Here is a 14,578-nt window from a genome sequence, read left to right on the forward strand (position 1 = left end):
TTGGGACTATATCTGCCACTTTTGGTGCATTCGTGGTGGGCCTTGGCATCTATGAGCATCCATCTTCCACCCCGGCCCATTCTGAATGTCTTCCTGTCTGCAGTCAAAGTCTCGCTGCCTTTGAGAAGCTCACCACGAGGTCATGGGGAAGTCTTTTTTACTCAGTGGGGAGTAAAACCTCCACTCAGTCCTCCAAGCTTGGCTTTTTAGTTTTGAAGTTCAGATCCTAGAATGCCTACAAAATTCTTTTTTTTTTTTTTTTTTTTTTGAGATGGAGTCTTGCTTTGTCACACAGGCTGGAGTGCAGTGGCACAATCCCGGCTCACTGCAACCTCCGCCTCCCAGGTTCAAGTGATTCTCCTGCCACAGCTTCCCCAGTAACAGGGTTACAGGTAGAGTACCATACTGCTTGACTAATTTTTTGTATTTCCTAGTAGAGATGGGGTTTCACCATGTTGGCCAGGCTGGTCATGAACTCCTGATTTCAGGTGATCCACCCGCCTCGGCCTCCCAAAGTGCTAGGATTACAGGTGGGAGCCACCACACCTGGCTGAAAATCCTTTTTAACTTTCAATAAAGGCTGGATTTTGCAAAATAGCTTCTTGTTTCTCTACATTTTTTAAGTAATTCATGTAACATTTTATTAATAATCAACTTGTTTGTTTTAGGCCCGGGGTGTCCAATCTTTTGGTTTCCCTGGGCCACATTGGAAGAATTGCTTTGGGCCATACATAAAACACATAACACTAATGATAGCTAATGAGCTAAAAAAGAATTGAAAAAATCCCTCATAATGTTTTAAGAATGTTTGTAAATTTGTGTTGGGCCACATTCGAAGCTGTCCTGGGCCACATGCATTCAGGTTGGACGAGCTTGCTGGAGGTTCTTTCCCCTGTCCCCTAGCGGCACCGTATATGGAGGCTATTCCTGCTGCCTGAATAGAGGGTGGGCAGGGAAGGATGGAATAATGAGAACGGAATATCTATAGTTTAATTTTGAAGCATTACCATATCACATAATTAAGTGGAAATGAGGAATTTTGTGCATTTTGCTTTTCCCTCTATTGAATAATTTTTCTATCATAAATTCTCAGGTCAGGGTGAATGGGTCAGTGGGTATACATGTAGGCCTGAGTGGCTTATAATCTACTCTAGTACTAAATGAAGGTCAGAAACTTGCAATGGCCTCATGGGACCAATGAATGCTGCATTGCTGAGATCAATAATGACCACTTAGTGGAGGAAGAACAGCACATGCAGGTCTCATTTTTTATTCTTAGGACAGTTGTACAATGCCGCAGCCTCATTCTTCAAGGCTAAGCCCAGCTTGGGTGAGCACCTAAATCAGAGGCCTTTATTTATTTATTTATTTAGGTTTTTTTTTGTTTGTTTTTTTTTTTTAGATAGAGTCTTGCTCTGTTGCCCAGGCTGGGGTGTAGTGGCTCGATCTCGGCTCACTACAACCTCTGCCTGCTGAGTTCAAGCGATTTTCATGCCACAGTCTCCCAAGTAGCTGGGATAACAGGTGTGTGCCACCAAGCCTGGTTAATTTTTTTTTTTTTTTTTTTTTTTTTTTTTTGTAGTAGAGACAGGGTTTTGTTATGTTAGCCAGGCTGGTCTCGAACTCCTGACGTCAAGTGATCTGCCCGCCTCGGCTTCCCAAAGTGCTGGGATTACAGGCATGAGTCACCGCGCCGGGTCTGGAGTCTTCAGATGTGTGCGGTAATACTTGAACACCCTGAACAACTGCTTACACATTAAGAAGTGGAAGGCCTACCTTAGCAGCTCATGCTTGTAATCCCAGCACTTTAGGAAGATGAGGTGGAAGGACTGCTTGAAGCCAGGAGTAGGAGACCAGTCTGGGCAACAAAGTTGGGCTCCATCTTTACAAAAAGATAAAAGAATTAACCGGGCCTGGTGGTGCACACCTGTAGTCCCAGCTACCCAGGAAGCTGAGGTGGGAGGATTGCTTGAGTCCAGGAGCATGAGGCTGCAGTAAGCTATGCTTGCACCACTGCAATCCAGCCTGGGTGACAGAGAGATGCTGTCTCTAAAAAAAAGTGGCCAAGTGAGCCTGCCCAGCTACCAGACTGCCAGCTGTCTGCTCACTGCTGTGACCTCTTTACCTCCACCTGCAGGCTCAGCTCGGTTTCTGCGTCATCAGGTCAACTTCTTTCTTGTTCTGCCCATGAAGCCTGTTTCTAAAACCTAGGCATCACCTTGTGATCTAGGGCAGCAATCAAGGTCATAACTGCTTCATGATGTCTGGGTCCTCATTGGAATAACCTTCAGGAGACTAGCCCTCGCATAAAGGGCCCCGGCTCCTGCCTCTGCCTTTCCATTGGACTTGTACTTGTCGGGTTCCCAGTGACACATTAGCTCCAAAGCCAAAGGACACTTTCAGACTGGAAATTACTTTTCAGCTGTGTCATCTTGTCATTTGACATTGTTGATGCTACTTCCACAATACATGTCTGTGAACAAAATTATGGTTTCCTTTTGGCTGAAAGTAAGTTCACATCACCATGGCCAGAGGATACAAAGGAAAGAAAGAGGAAGTTGGAAGAGTGCTTTTTTTTTTTTTTTTTTAGATAGAGTGTCTCTCTGGTGTCTCTCCGTCACCCAGGCTAGGGTGCAATTTCTTGGCTTCTTTGATTTCTTTGACTACACCAATGTAAATTTTTTGGCTGTGTAAGGTGTTGTAAAGGAGGTGAAGGAGAGAGAAGGATGAATGGAACTTCTCTGTACATTTCCTTGCAACCTCCTATAAATCTATAATTATTTCAAAATAATTTTTTAAAAATAAGCCTTCAGCACAGTGTAAATGCAGTTTATTTATAAATTACAAAATACTCTTCCCACTGGGCATGGTGGCTCATGCCTATAATCCCGGCACTTTGGGAGGCCAAGATGGGCGGATCACCTGAGGTCTGGAGTTCAAGACCAGCCTGCCCAACATGGTGAAACTCTACCTCTACTAAAAATACAAAATTTAGCCGGAAGTGGTGGCAGGCACCTGTAATTCCAGCTACTCGGGAGGCTGAGGCAGGAGAATCACTTGAACCCGGACGGCAGAGGCTGCAGTGAACTGAGATCGTGCTACTGCACTCCAACCTGGGTGACAGAGCAAGAGTCTATTTCAAAAAAAAAAAAAAAAAATCCAACAAAATCAAAGTTACATTTGGAAATTAAGACTTACAAATTAAGTTGAATTTGGAAATTAAGGACCCGCTTGTTCCTGTGTTTTTTGTGATACATCACCGATATGTACAGGCCAGGGAGATGCATGCAGTAGTACCTTCAATGGGCAAATCCAGCATTGCCTTTTGATTGATTTCCTCACCTTCAATAAATCTACAAACACGCATTAATCAGCTGGTTGTGATGGCTCATGCCTTTAATCCCAAAACTTTGGGAGGCCGAGATGGGCAGATCACTTGAGGCCAGGAGTTCGAGACCAGCCTGGCTAACATGGTGAAACCCCATCTCTACCAAAAATACAAAAATTAGCTGAGGTGTGATGTCACATGCCTGTAATCTTAGCTGCTTGGGAGACTGAGGCACAAGAATCTCTTGAACTTGGGAGGTGGAGGTTGCAATGAGCCAAGATTGTGCCACTGTACTCCAGCCTGTGCAACAGAGTGAGACCCTGTCACAGAAAAAAAAAAAAAAAAAACGCATTAATCACTTTTCCACCCAGGAAGTTTGTCCATTCTAAGGCATTTCTAGACCGTAATCTTGTCCTCTTAACAAATAGATTCCAGGCAGAAGTAAGAATGCAATACATTTTAATGCAAAACCAAAGCAAAAAAAAGAAGGAACAAACCCCCTAATCTCTGTCATCACTGAACCTATTAGCCTTAAGCTGTGTGGATTCATATTTTTGAGAACACTGGGTCTTTCCTTGTTTCTTTCACATAGGCCTTGTTCTTTTCTTGCCTCAGGATTGCTGAACAAGAAGAGTGGCGGTGTTGGTTTTAGTGATTTATGACTACTGCTTATATCCTGCCAGATTTCTTCATTGCCCCATTTCCTTAATTAAGTCATAATTCCTGCCTTTGCTTTGTCTCTTTTCCTTTTGCTTCCACAAACAACAGACCCGGGGGGCAGCCTTTCTGGAGACTGTCTTCCCTCCCACCTCCCATTTCCCAGTGAATCATATTCTAATCACAGAGATCAGTGCAACTGGCCCTCAGCATCCCGAAAGCCTCCCTCTCCACTTGAGGTCCTGGCTGCTTCCCTCACCTAGGCTGAGGCATCCCCCTGAGCCTGCCATGAGGGTTGAGGACAACTGTCCTGAGCCTCCTGTGAGCCCTGCATCTTCTAGACCTGTGCAGTGGTGGGGTGGGGTGGCGGCAGATGAGAGTGCCCGAAAGGAGGTTCCTAGAGAATGGCCCTGAACCTCCCACTTCATTATTGTCCTTTGGAGGTTTAAATATCATAGGCTAAGTTTTCTTTAAGCCATTCCCTCTCTGGCACTGGGGATGACCAGCTGTTTGTTGTCTCTCCCAGGTCGGCCAATTTTGCTTCCTGTCCATGTATTGTTCCAGCTCATGCAACTGTCATCTCTGCTCATTCAAAAGCTTCATCGGGAATTGACATGTACTTTTCCTTGGCCCCCACTTCTGTATCAAGGATGCTTGTAGCTGCTCTTTGCACTCCTGGGTACTTGGTTGGGGCCTCCTTACCTCTGAGACAGAGCACCTGGATTTCTGTCCATCTCTGTGGAAGACTTCTCAGCTGGAACCCTCCCTCACTCCTTGTCTGTGAGGTGGATTGAATGATGTCTGCCCTTCACCCAAATATGTCCAAGTTCTAACCCCTGGTACCCGTGAATGTGACCTTATTTGGAAAATAACTTTTGCAAATGTAATTAACATCTCAACGTGAGATCATCCCAGATTTAGGATGGGCCCTAAGTGCAATGGCTGGTGTCCTGATAGAGACAAGAGAAGAGAGCATGAGACAGAAACACAGGGAAAGGTAGAGGCAGGGGCTGAAGATGTGCAGCTGCAGGCCAAGGGATGCTTAGGCTTGCTGGCAGCCTCCAGATTCCGGGAAGAGGCATGGAGCCTCCAGAAGGAACCAACCTTGCCAAGACCTTGATTTCAAGCTTTTGATCTCTAGAACTGTGAGATAATTTTTGTTCTGTGAAGTCACCCACTTTGTAGCAATTTGTTGTGGCAGCCTGAGGAAATGAAGATGCAGGTGTATTAGGGTTCTCTAGAGGGACAGGATTGATAGGTTAGATGTATACATAAAGGGAGTTTATTAAGGAGTACTGACTCACACAATCACAAGGTGAGGTCCCACAGTAGGCCACCTACAAGCTGAGGAGCAAGGAAGCCAGACTGAGTCCCCAAACCTCAAAAGTAGGGAAGCCGACAGTGCAGCCTTCAGTCTGCGGCTGAAGGTCCAAGACCCCCTTGCAAACCACTGGTATTAGTCCAAGAGTTCAAAAGCTGAAGAAGTTGGAGCCCGATGTTCAAGAGCAGGAAACATTCAGCACGGGAGGAAGATGGAGGCCAGAAGGCTAACCCAGTCTAGTCCTTCCACGTTCTTCTGCCTGCTTTTATTCTGGCCATGCTGGCAGCTGATTAGATGGTGCCTACCCGAATTGAGGGCAAATTTGCCTTTCCCAGTCCACTGACTCAACTGTTAATCTCCTTTGGCAACACCTTCACTGACACACCCAGGGACAATACTTTGCCTCCTTCAATCCAATTAAGTTGACACTTGATATTAACCATCACACCAGGCATTTTCTGAAATGGTCTCCTGACTGGGGGCACCAGCAGTGGGCTAAGCATTGGAAGCTATACTCTTGGGGTGGCACTCTAGGGTCTCTGCCCAGATTTCCCCTTCTCTGCTGAAGGAGCCAGCTTTGGGTTTCAGCCACTCCCTCCTTCTCAGGGTCCTTAGAGGGTCTGATGAGGCTGCCGGGAGTCTTATGTTGGCTTTCCTCAGGGGAGAAGCAATGTTGCTGTCTTCAGAAAGTTCAGCCTCAAAGACTCAGGATTCCTTTTAATAGGTAAATCACCAGGTTGGATTCACTTTCAGTTTATGGTGTGGACTTGAGCAGAGCACATGCACTCGACCTGGCCAGGCTTTTCTGGGTCAGCGTGGAAGGGTCATTCTCCACAGGCCTGGTGAGTAGAATTTGATAGAGAGGGCTCCTCAGCTTCTCGCAGGATCTTTGTGAGTCTGATTCCTGGCTGTGCTCCTGCAGAAAGTCCAGGCTGAGAGGAGCTTTTCTCTCTTACTAAGGATTCTGGGAAACAAAATAAAATTCTTCAGAACATCTGGATCTCCTTTCCTTGTCTGAGAAGGTGGTCTCCATTACTACTGAAATCCCCTTCAGACTTCTGTGGCCTTACAAAATCCTATTAGCTTCCTCCTCTCCAGGGCTCTGCCTTCCCAGGCAACAAATATTGGCATCCTGGGTAGGGTCACCAAATGTCCTAGTTTTCCTGGGACTGAAGCATTTCCTGGAATGTGCTACATTGACTGCTAAGACTGGGAAAGTCTTAAGTATTAATAAATAGGGATGGGTTTCTCTCTCTAGTCCTTGAAAAAATTCATCTTTGAGGACAAAGTCCTGTTCACATCTATAGTACGAAACATTACTAAAATATTATTTTGACTGAAAAGTAAAACTTAATTTCTTTGTATATATAACATTGTTTTTTGCTTTGTTTTGGTTTTGTTTGTTTGTTTGAGACAGAGTCTTGCTCTGTCGCCCAGGCTGGAGTGCAGTGGCGTGATCTCGGCTCACTGCAACCTCTACCTCCTGGGTTCAAGCGATTCTCCTGCCTCAGCCTCCTGAGTAGCTGGGATTATAGGCACGCGCCACCACACCCCTCTAATTTTTGTATTTCTAGTAAAGGAGGGTTTTCGCTATGTTGGTCAGGCTGGTCTGGAATGCCTGACCTCAGGTGCTGCCCGCCTCGGCCTCCCACAGTGCTGGGATTACAGGCATGAGCCACCGCACCCAGCCTCTATCTATAGTTTTTAAAGGCACATATGTTTGTGGTTTTTTTTTTTTCTTTTTCTTTTTTTTTTTTTCTGAGAGAGTAATTTACACAGCAGTAAAAAAGTTCTTACTTTTTCTGCAGCTGCAGTTTAGTGATTGTTACAATAGCCCTGCCTGAGGCTGAGTTCTTCAGAGGTGGAATCTGAGAAAAATTGGGTAAAGGTGATTTATTTAAGGAATTCCCAGGAAAAACTGGGAGGGATGGGGAAATTCCATCTGCCACTACCTCCATCCCACAATTGCACAGAACATGCGATACATAAGGAGGCTCAGCTCTCTCCAAACCCCAGGGAAGGCTCAGGGAGACATCTCACTCCAGGAAGTGAGATTGAAAAGAAGGAAGACTAAGCAAGGCAAATAAAGTTTCCACAGAGGGTAACTGTATCTCAATCCCACAGGGATACTCTGGAGAAAATATGTTACAACTTAGAGATGCCCCCATCCAGGAGCAAGGAAGCTGGGGTATTGATGCCCCTGAACCCAGCAGTCATTGGTAATAAACTATTCTTTGTGGGATGTAAAATCCTAGACATCCCTGGCTCTGCATGCTTTGGCAAAGTAGGATCCAATAGCTTGAGGACAGTCTTTCAAAAAAGGGATATGGATCCTTGTGCCTGAGCATGAAAGCAGAGAGCAGGTGTGGATGAAAATAGGCAGAGGGTCCCATGGCCTGCTGGTAGTGCCTTATGTCTCTCCAGGAGAAGAGCAGAGTCCTGGGGACCTCTGTGGCCTGCTCAACAAGGCTATGCTCTCTCAACCTTCCCTGTGTCCTTAACCTCCTCATTAATGTCCAAGGAGGCCCAGGTCCCTTGGATCCTGAATCTGTGGCATCTACAGAATCCTTGGGCCCGACGCAGTGAGAAACGTGTGTTTCCATGTTGGTCCCGGCCATGAAGCCCGATCCCCTACCTCTCTTCCATTTTTTCTTTATCTACAGGCCATCTGCCTGAGACATGCCGTGTTACCATCAGATCACCCCAGGCATCATGCAGCGCCCACTTGCGTGACAGGAATCAGTACTTTACTCATTGCTTTTCAATTCTTCCCATCGTCATTCATTAGGAATCCTTTTAGAATCCGAGGATTCAGGTTAGATGAGATGCCACCTCTCTCTGACTACTCCTGCCAGCCTGTCCCCTTGAGGTCAGCCAATTTTTGTCACAATGAGATGCCAACTGTGTCTCCATCCCAACTCTCTGCTTCCTTACCATAGACTTGAAACAGACCAGGAATGAAAATACAAGTTTGCATGCTCATAGCCAGCATAGAGCGGGGGTTCTGAGACCTATCTGAAAACTTTTCTGAAGCTGCAACCAGTCTTTGTGAATTCATTATAGATAAAGACAATTGAGGAATGATGGCGTGACCCAGAGTAAGACAAATTCCTTGGAATTTATTGAACATTAATAGAGTGTCATGTACTGTACAGGGCATAAACCGATGAACAAAAAACCTGAAGTAGCCTTCACTGAACACTTCCTCAGCATCACACTCTAAATCATTTCTCTCTTCTTCTGTCCTATCTCCAGGGGAGCCAGCACATCTCTTTGTGCTAGCATCCAGGCTTGGACAACCTGATGACTAGGAAGAGAGCCTGCTGTTCTTGAATTGATACTTCATTCTGCCCGTAGATAGTGAGTCTAGGATGACACCAAGCTTCCCGGCATCTTCTTAGCATCTGGGGTCCTGGTTCCTCACAGAGTTGGTAACTAGGCAGCTCTGTGTGCTCTTCCACAGGAAGCTCTCAAAACCATGCCTTTCCTAGGAGTAGGTGGGGTCTGAGGGATCACGAGGGTTTCCAGGGACCCCATGTAACATCATTCCTGACATGGCTCTATTCCATGGGCCCAAATGAAACTCAACCTGGCTGCAATGGAAACATGGCTGCCAGTTAAAGGCGTGGAGATTCTGTGAGAAAAATGAGTGGGCACATCTGCACTCAACGAGCCTTGTGAATGAGAAATGCTCACACTCTGATAAATCACTGCGATGAAATGTTGTTTTCTGGCCTCATCAGCCCCAGGTCACATTTCTTTATTCTTGGCATATATGTTTGACTCTGAGTAAAATGTGTTGAAAGAATTAGTAATTTGGAGGTTGTGGCTGTAGAACTAGAGGCAAGCTGCATTCCAGGCATTTTAATCTGGTGTCCTGCTGAGAGGCTGTACCCATTTCATGATTTATAGAGGTCTCAGGCTTGGATTTGGGGGCCTGTTAAGTGATTTCTGCAAAAGCTGAGCCAACAAGTTGTGCGCCCAGTGGGTAGACTCCATCTTCGATGGGCCTCATCTGGGACCTCTTGCTTAAGTCATGCTAATCACAAACGCATGAGATACTCAGCCCTTCCCAGACTCTCCCTTCCCTCTTTTGTGTTGGTGCAGAATAGGTGACCTCTACCGAAATCCTTAGTACATTCCAGAACATCATATTGCTTGCCTCTCCCCTCAGGATGAGGCAGTCCTCATGAGTGGGGCCTGGATCTTCCCTGTGTAGCCTCAACCCCAGCTCTGTTCATGGAGCTGGTGGTGGGGGCCACACAAATGCTTACTGAGAGAACACGCTTGAGAGGATTTACAGGAGAAAGATGCTCATGATTGTCAGGCTTCAACATGGTAACAGGGGGATAAGCTTATTTTTCTCAGTGGAAAAATAAGTTCTTTCTGGGAGTGGAGGCTGAGAGGGAAGTAAAGTCTAGGTGGCATCATGAGAATGAGTACTAGTTCTTCCAGTGGCTTTGTCCCACTCCCTGAATTCTGAGCAGACATGGTGCTTCCCTCACCCCTGCTCTTGACCTTCTCACCTCTCCCTACTCACTTTTCCCAATCATCAATAAGAGTGAATTGGGGCCAAAAGGGGTGGCTCATGCCTGTAATCACAGTACTTTGGGAGGCCGAGGCAGGAGGATCACCTGAACCCAGGAGATTGAGCCTGCAGTGAGCTGTGATTATGCTACGACAGTCTAGCCTGGGCCACAGAGGGAGACCATGTCTCCAAAACAAAAAAGAGGCCGGGCACAGTGACTCATGCCTGTAATCCCAGCACTTTGGGAGACGGAGGCAGGTGGATCACCTGAGGTCAGGAGTTCGAGACCAGCCTGGCCACCGTGGTGAAACCCCGTCTCTACTAAACAAATACAAAAATTAGCTGAGCGTTGGGGTGAGCACCTGTAATCCCAGCTACTCAGGAGGCTGAGGCAGGAGAATTGCTTGAACCTGGGAGGAGGAGTTTGCAGTGAGCTGAAATCATACCACTGCCTTCCAGCCTGGGCGACAGAGTGAGACTCTGTCCAAAAAAAAAAGAGCAAATTGAAATACAATATTATTGTTCTTCATACTTTTCTGTACTCTTCAAAAAACAATGAGTGTATATCATCAGAAAAATCAGAAGAATAATTATATTGCTCCATCTATGTAAAGGATGTATTTTTGTTAGCTGTTTTTTGAGGATTGAAAGAGGGACTATAGGGAAAGCACCAGCCTAGGTCATGGCAGGTCCTTTGGCCTTCATTCAGTGTTTCTTCTCCCCGTCGTGCCCTGCAGTCCACTCAGCTTCCCGTCTGCCACAGGTGTGCCCAGCTAGAGTGCGTTCTACCATAGCACATGTGCATCCTTCTCTTTCCCACTCCTTGGCATCAAAATTCTGTAGTGGTTCAAGATTTCAAGCTACTGTGGGTAATCATTTATTCTTTTCTTGTTCTGGCAGGCAATTTGCTTTAGATTACTTTTAATGATTTTAGGAGTAATACATATTCTTTGTAGAACAAGTCATATTAAAAGTTACAAGGATGTAGGGGAAATTCACCTCAGATCCCATTAGGTTGAGACTATCATGAAGGGATTTTCATCCATCTGTTACACATATAAAGGCACATGCCTTTTTTTCTTGGAGAAATACACAAAATAAATGAATAAATACATGTATAAATAATTTCGTGTAAATGTAATGTTATTATACTTAACACAATTTCTTTAAGTTTTACTTACTTTCTCTGCTTCCCCAATCCTTCCAAATGCAGCTTATTGATGTGAATACAGTATTTTATATTTTCTTTTTTCTGAGACAAGGTTTCACTCTGTCACCTAGACTGTAGAGTGCCGTGGCATGATTATGGCTTATTGCAGTCTCAAACTCCAGGGCTCAAGTGATCCTCCTACCTCAGCCTCCTGAGTAGCTAAGATTACTACGTATGTGCCACCACACCTGGCTAATTACATTTTTTTTTTTTTTTCGTAGAGACAGGGTCTTGCAATGTTGCCCAGGCTGAATATTGTATACATTTTCTACATGTACATATGTGTATATATATATATATACAACCATGTACTCACACATGAACCTAACTAATGTGCTTTTGGTCACGTTTGTTTTATCAACATGGATCAATTTCATTTATAATTTTCTGATTATTTATTTTATGTACTAATGTATTGAAATAATGCTATCTGATAGTTCATGAAATAGGTATTCTCCAATGTAGTCATCCATTCTTCTATCAGTGAGCTTTGCCTTAATTTACAGTTTTCACCCACTACAAAATATGGTGGCAATAAACATTCCTATAAGTATATCTCTCTTCAGCACTCTTATTTCGCTAAGATGGATTATTAGAAGTGGGATAGCTGAGTCAAAGATATAGTTTTGTTTAATAGATATTGTCACATCACTCTCAAAATAAATTGCAAAAATTTCTATTTCTACCAAAAATAACTAAGACAGTCATTTCACATTCACTCCCACTTTTGCCAGTCCATTGCGGTGAAAAATGTCATGCCATTGTTACTTTAATTTGCATTTCTCTGACTACTTGTGAGATTTAAGTATCTGCTTTTTATGTTTAATTATTAAATATTTTCATTATATATCATTTTGAGAAAAGTATTACAGAATTTTACATGCTCATTACCAAAATGAAACAGCTGTTTAACATTTTGCCATAATTGCCTCAGCTACTTTTCTGTTCCTTTTTAGTCAATACCTGTTTTTCTTTCTCTTTCTTAATCTGTTTTAAGAATTCAATCATACAAGTCATTCTATGTCTTTCTTCCCTCTAAGGATAAACATTATCCAGAATTGTTTTTATCATCGATGAGGTTATTTTTCTTTTACTTCTTTGACTATTATTTACTTAGTCACAAAATACGTTAATGTGTTGAGTTATAAAAATATGCACAGCTGTTAAATTCAATGTTATATTTTTAGGATTTTTGCACATGCAACAAGATATTTAAGTGCTGCAATATATTCCTTTGTGTAACTAAATCACAGTTTATTCATTTATCTACTAAAGGATAGATTATTTTCTTCCACTTTTTCACTCTTACGCACAGAGCAATAAATATCTTTTTATCTGTCTTCTTGTGTGTATGTGAGACGTTTTGTAGAATAGAAAGCTGGAATTAGAATCGCTGTCATGGGTTTGTACATTTTTACCATTCCAATGTGCTGTTGGAAAAATGGCACTGCTAAACGTCATCTTTTTCAGAGCAAGTATGCTATTTTCTACTAGCTAGGAAATAGAATTCCTGTTTCCCCACATCCTCAGTAACAATCATGTTATCAGACTTAGTAAATCTGAGTGACATAAATGTGACACTTTGCTCTGCATAATGTTTTCGAGTTCTGTTCATGCTGTTGCTTGTATCTGTGCTTTGTTCTTTTATTGCTGGGTAGTATTCCATTGTATGGTGGTACCACAATTTGTTTATCCACTCACCTGTTGATGGACATTTAGGTTGTTTTTCCCTCGTGGCTATTACACATGAAACTGCAATGAATATTCCTATTCAAGTCTTTGTTTGGAAATATGTTTTTATTTCTCTGGGGCAAATAGCTAGGTACGAAAAAGCTAGGTCATAAGGTGAGTGGATTATTGACTTCCTAAGAAACTGTTACTCAAAGTGGCTGTACCATTTTGCCTAAATGAGGGTTCTAGTTGCTCCATATCCTGGGCAACACTTGCTATCATCAGCCTTTTTACATTTTAGCCAAATATTAGAGTCATTGTGTATTTTAATTTATAGTTCCTTGATGACTAATGATGGTAATCAGTTTTTTCCACATGCTTATTTGCCATCTGTATATTTTCTGTGGTGACGTGCCTGTTCAGATTTTTCGCCTGTTTTGTACTGAGTCATTTGTCTTATTCCATTGTAAGAGTTCTCTACATATTCTAGGTACTAGTCCTTGGTCAGATACATGACTTGTGAATGTTTTCTCCCATCAGTGGCTTATCTTTTCATGCTCTTAGCAGTGTCTTTTGAAAAGCAAATGCCTTTAATATTTATGTAGTCTAATTTGTCAGTTTATTCTTTGATGGATCATGCTTTCGGTGTAGTATCTAAGAAGTCTATGTTTAACTCAGGGTCGCAGAATTTTATGTATGCTTTAAATATGTGCAGTCTACTTTGTGTCAATAATAGATCAATAAAGCTGTAAAAACTAGCAATGCTAGGTGTTTGATGGAAGGGTTTTAAAATGATTTTAGTCTGCCATTTTGCTAGAATCCAGAAAGTTCTCTTTCGGCAGAGAAAAAATAGAATTTGTAAGTAAGTTGACCCTTGAACATCATAGGGATTGGGGATGCCTACTCTTTATGCAGTTGAAAGTCCATGTATAACTTTTGACTCCCCTAAAACTTAGCAACTAATAACCTACCATTGACTAGAATATAAATAACATAAACAGTTAATTAACACATATTTTATATGTGTTATATACTGTATTCTTAGAATTAAGTAAGCTAGAGAAAAGGAAATGTTAAGAAAATCATAAGGAAAAGACAATATATTTACCATTCATTAAGTGGAAGTGGCTCTTCACAAAAGTCTCCATCCTCGTCATCTTCAGGTTGAGTAGGCGGAGGAGGAGGAGGAAGAGGAGGTCTTCTTGTCTCAGGGGTGGCAGAGGTGGATGGAAGAAAATCCACATGTAAGTGGACCCGCACAGTTCAAATCCATGCTGTTCAAAAGTCAATTGTATTTACTAGAGGCATCAGCATATTAAAACACTAACTTAATTTTGTGAGGATTAAAACATAAATAATAAGAGTGTTTAAAGAGGACAATATATACAGGGTTTTTGATTGAGACCTGAGTTCAATATCCTGGTTCTGCCATTTCCTTCCTGTGTTTTCTTAACTTTTCTGAGTTCCAGCTTCTCCATCTGTAAACCAGGGAGAGTAACCACATACCAGATTTGTATTAACAAAAATATCATTTGTAAAGAAGCTTCTAGAGAGCCTTGCCTAACACAGATGGTCATGAGTTTCCTTCTATTATTTGTTTATTTATTTTCTATTGGTTCTAATGCAATATGACTGATACGCTAGTTTCCTTTGTTAGTTTTGTTTTGAGACAGGGTCTTGGTTTGTTGCTCAAGCTGTTCTCAAACCCCTGGGCTCCAGTGATCTTCCCACCTCAGCCTCCCAAAGTGCTGGGATTATAGGCCTGAGCCACAGCACCCAGCCCTAGTTTCCTTTTCTATCCTAAGAAGCTAAACCTCCAAAAGGGTCACTCTTTAGTATAATGTACATCACATCCCTCACAGA

This window comes from Papio anubis, chromosome 7 (genome assembly GCF_008728515.1).
Source record: "Papio anubis isolate 15944 chromosome 7, Panubis1.0, whole genome shotgun sequence".
Lineage (NCBI taxonomy): Eukaryota > Metazoa > Chordata > Mammalia > Primates > Cercopithecidae > Papio > Papio anubis.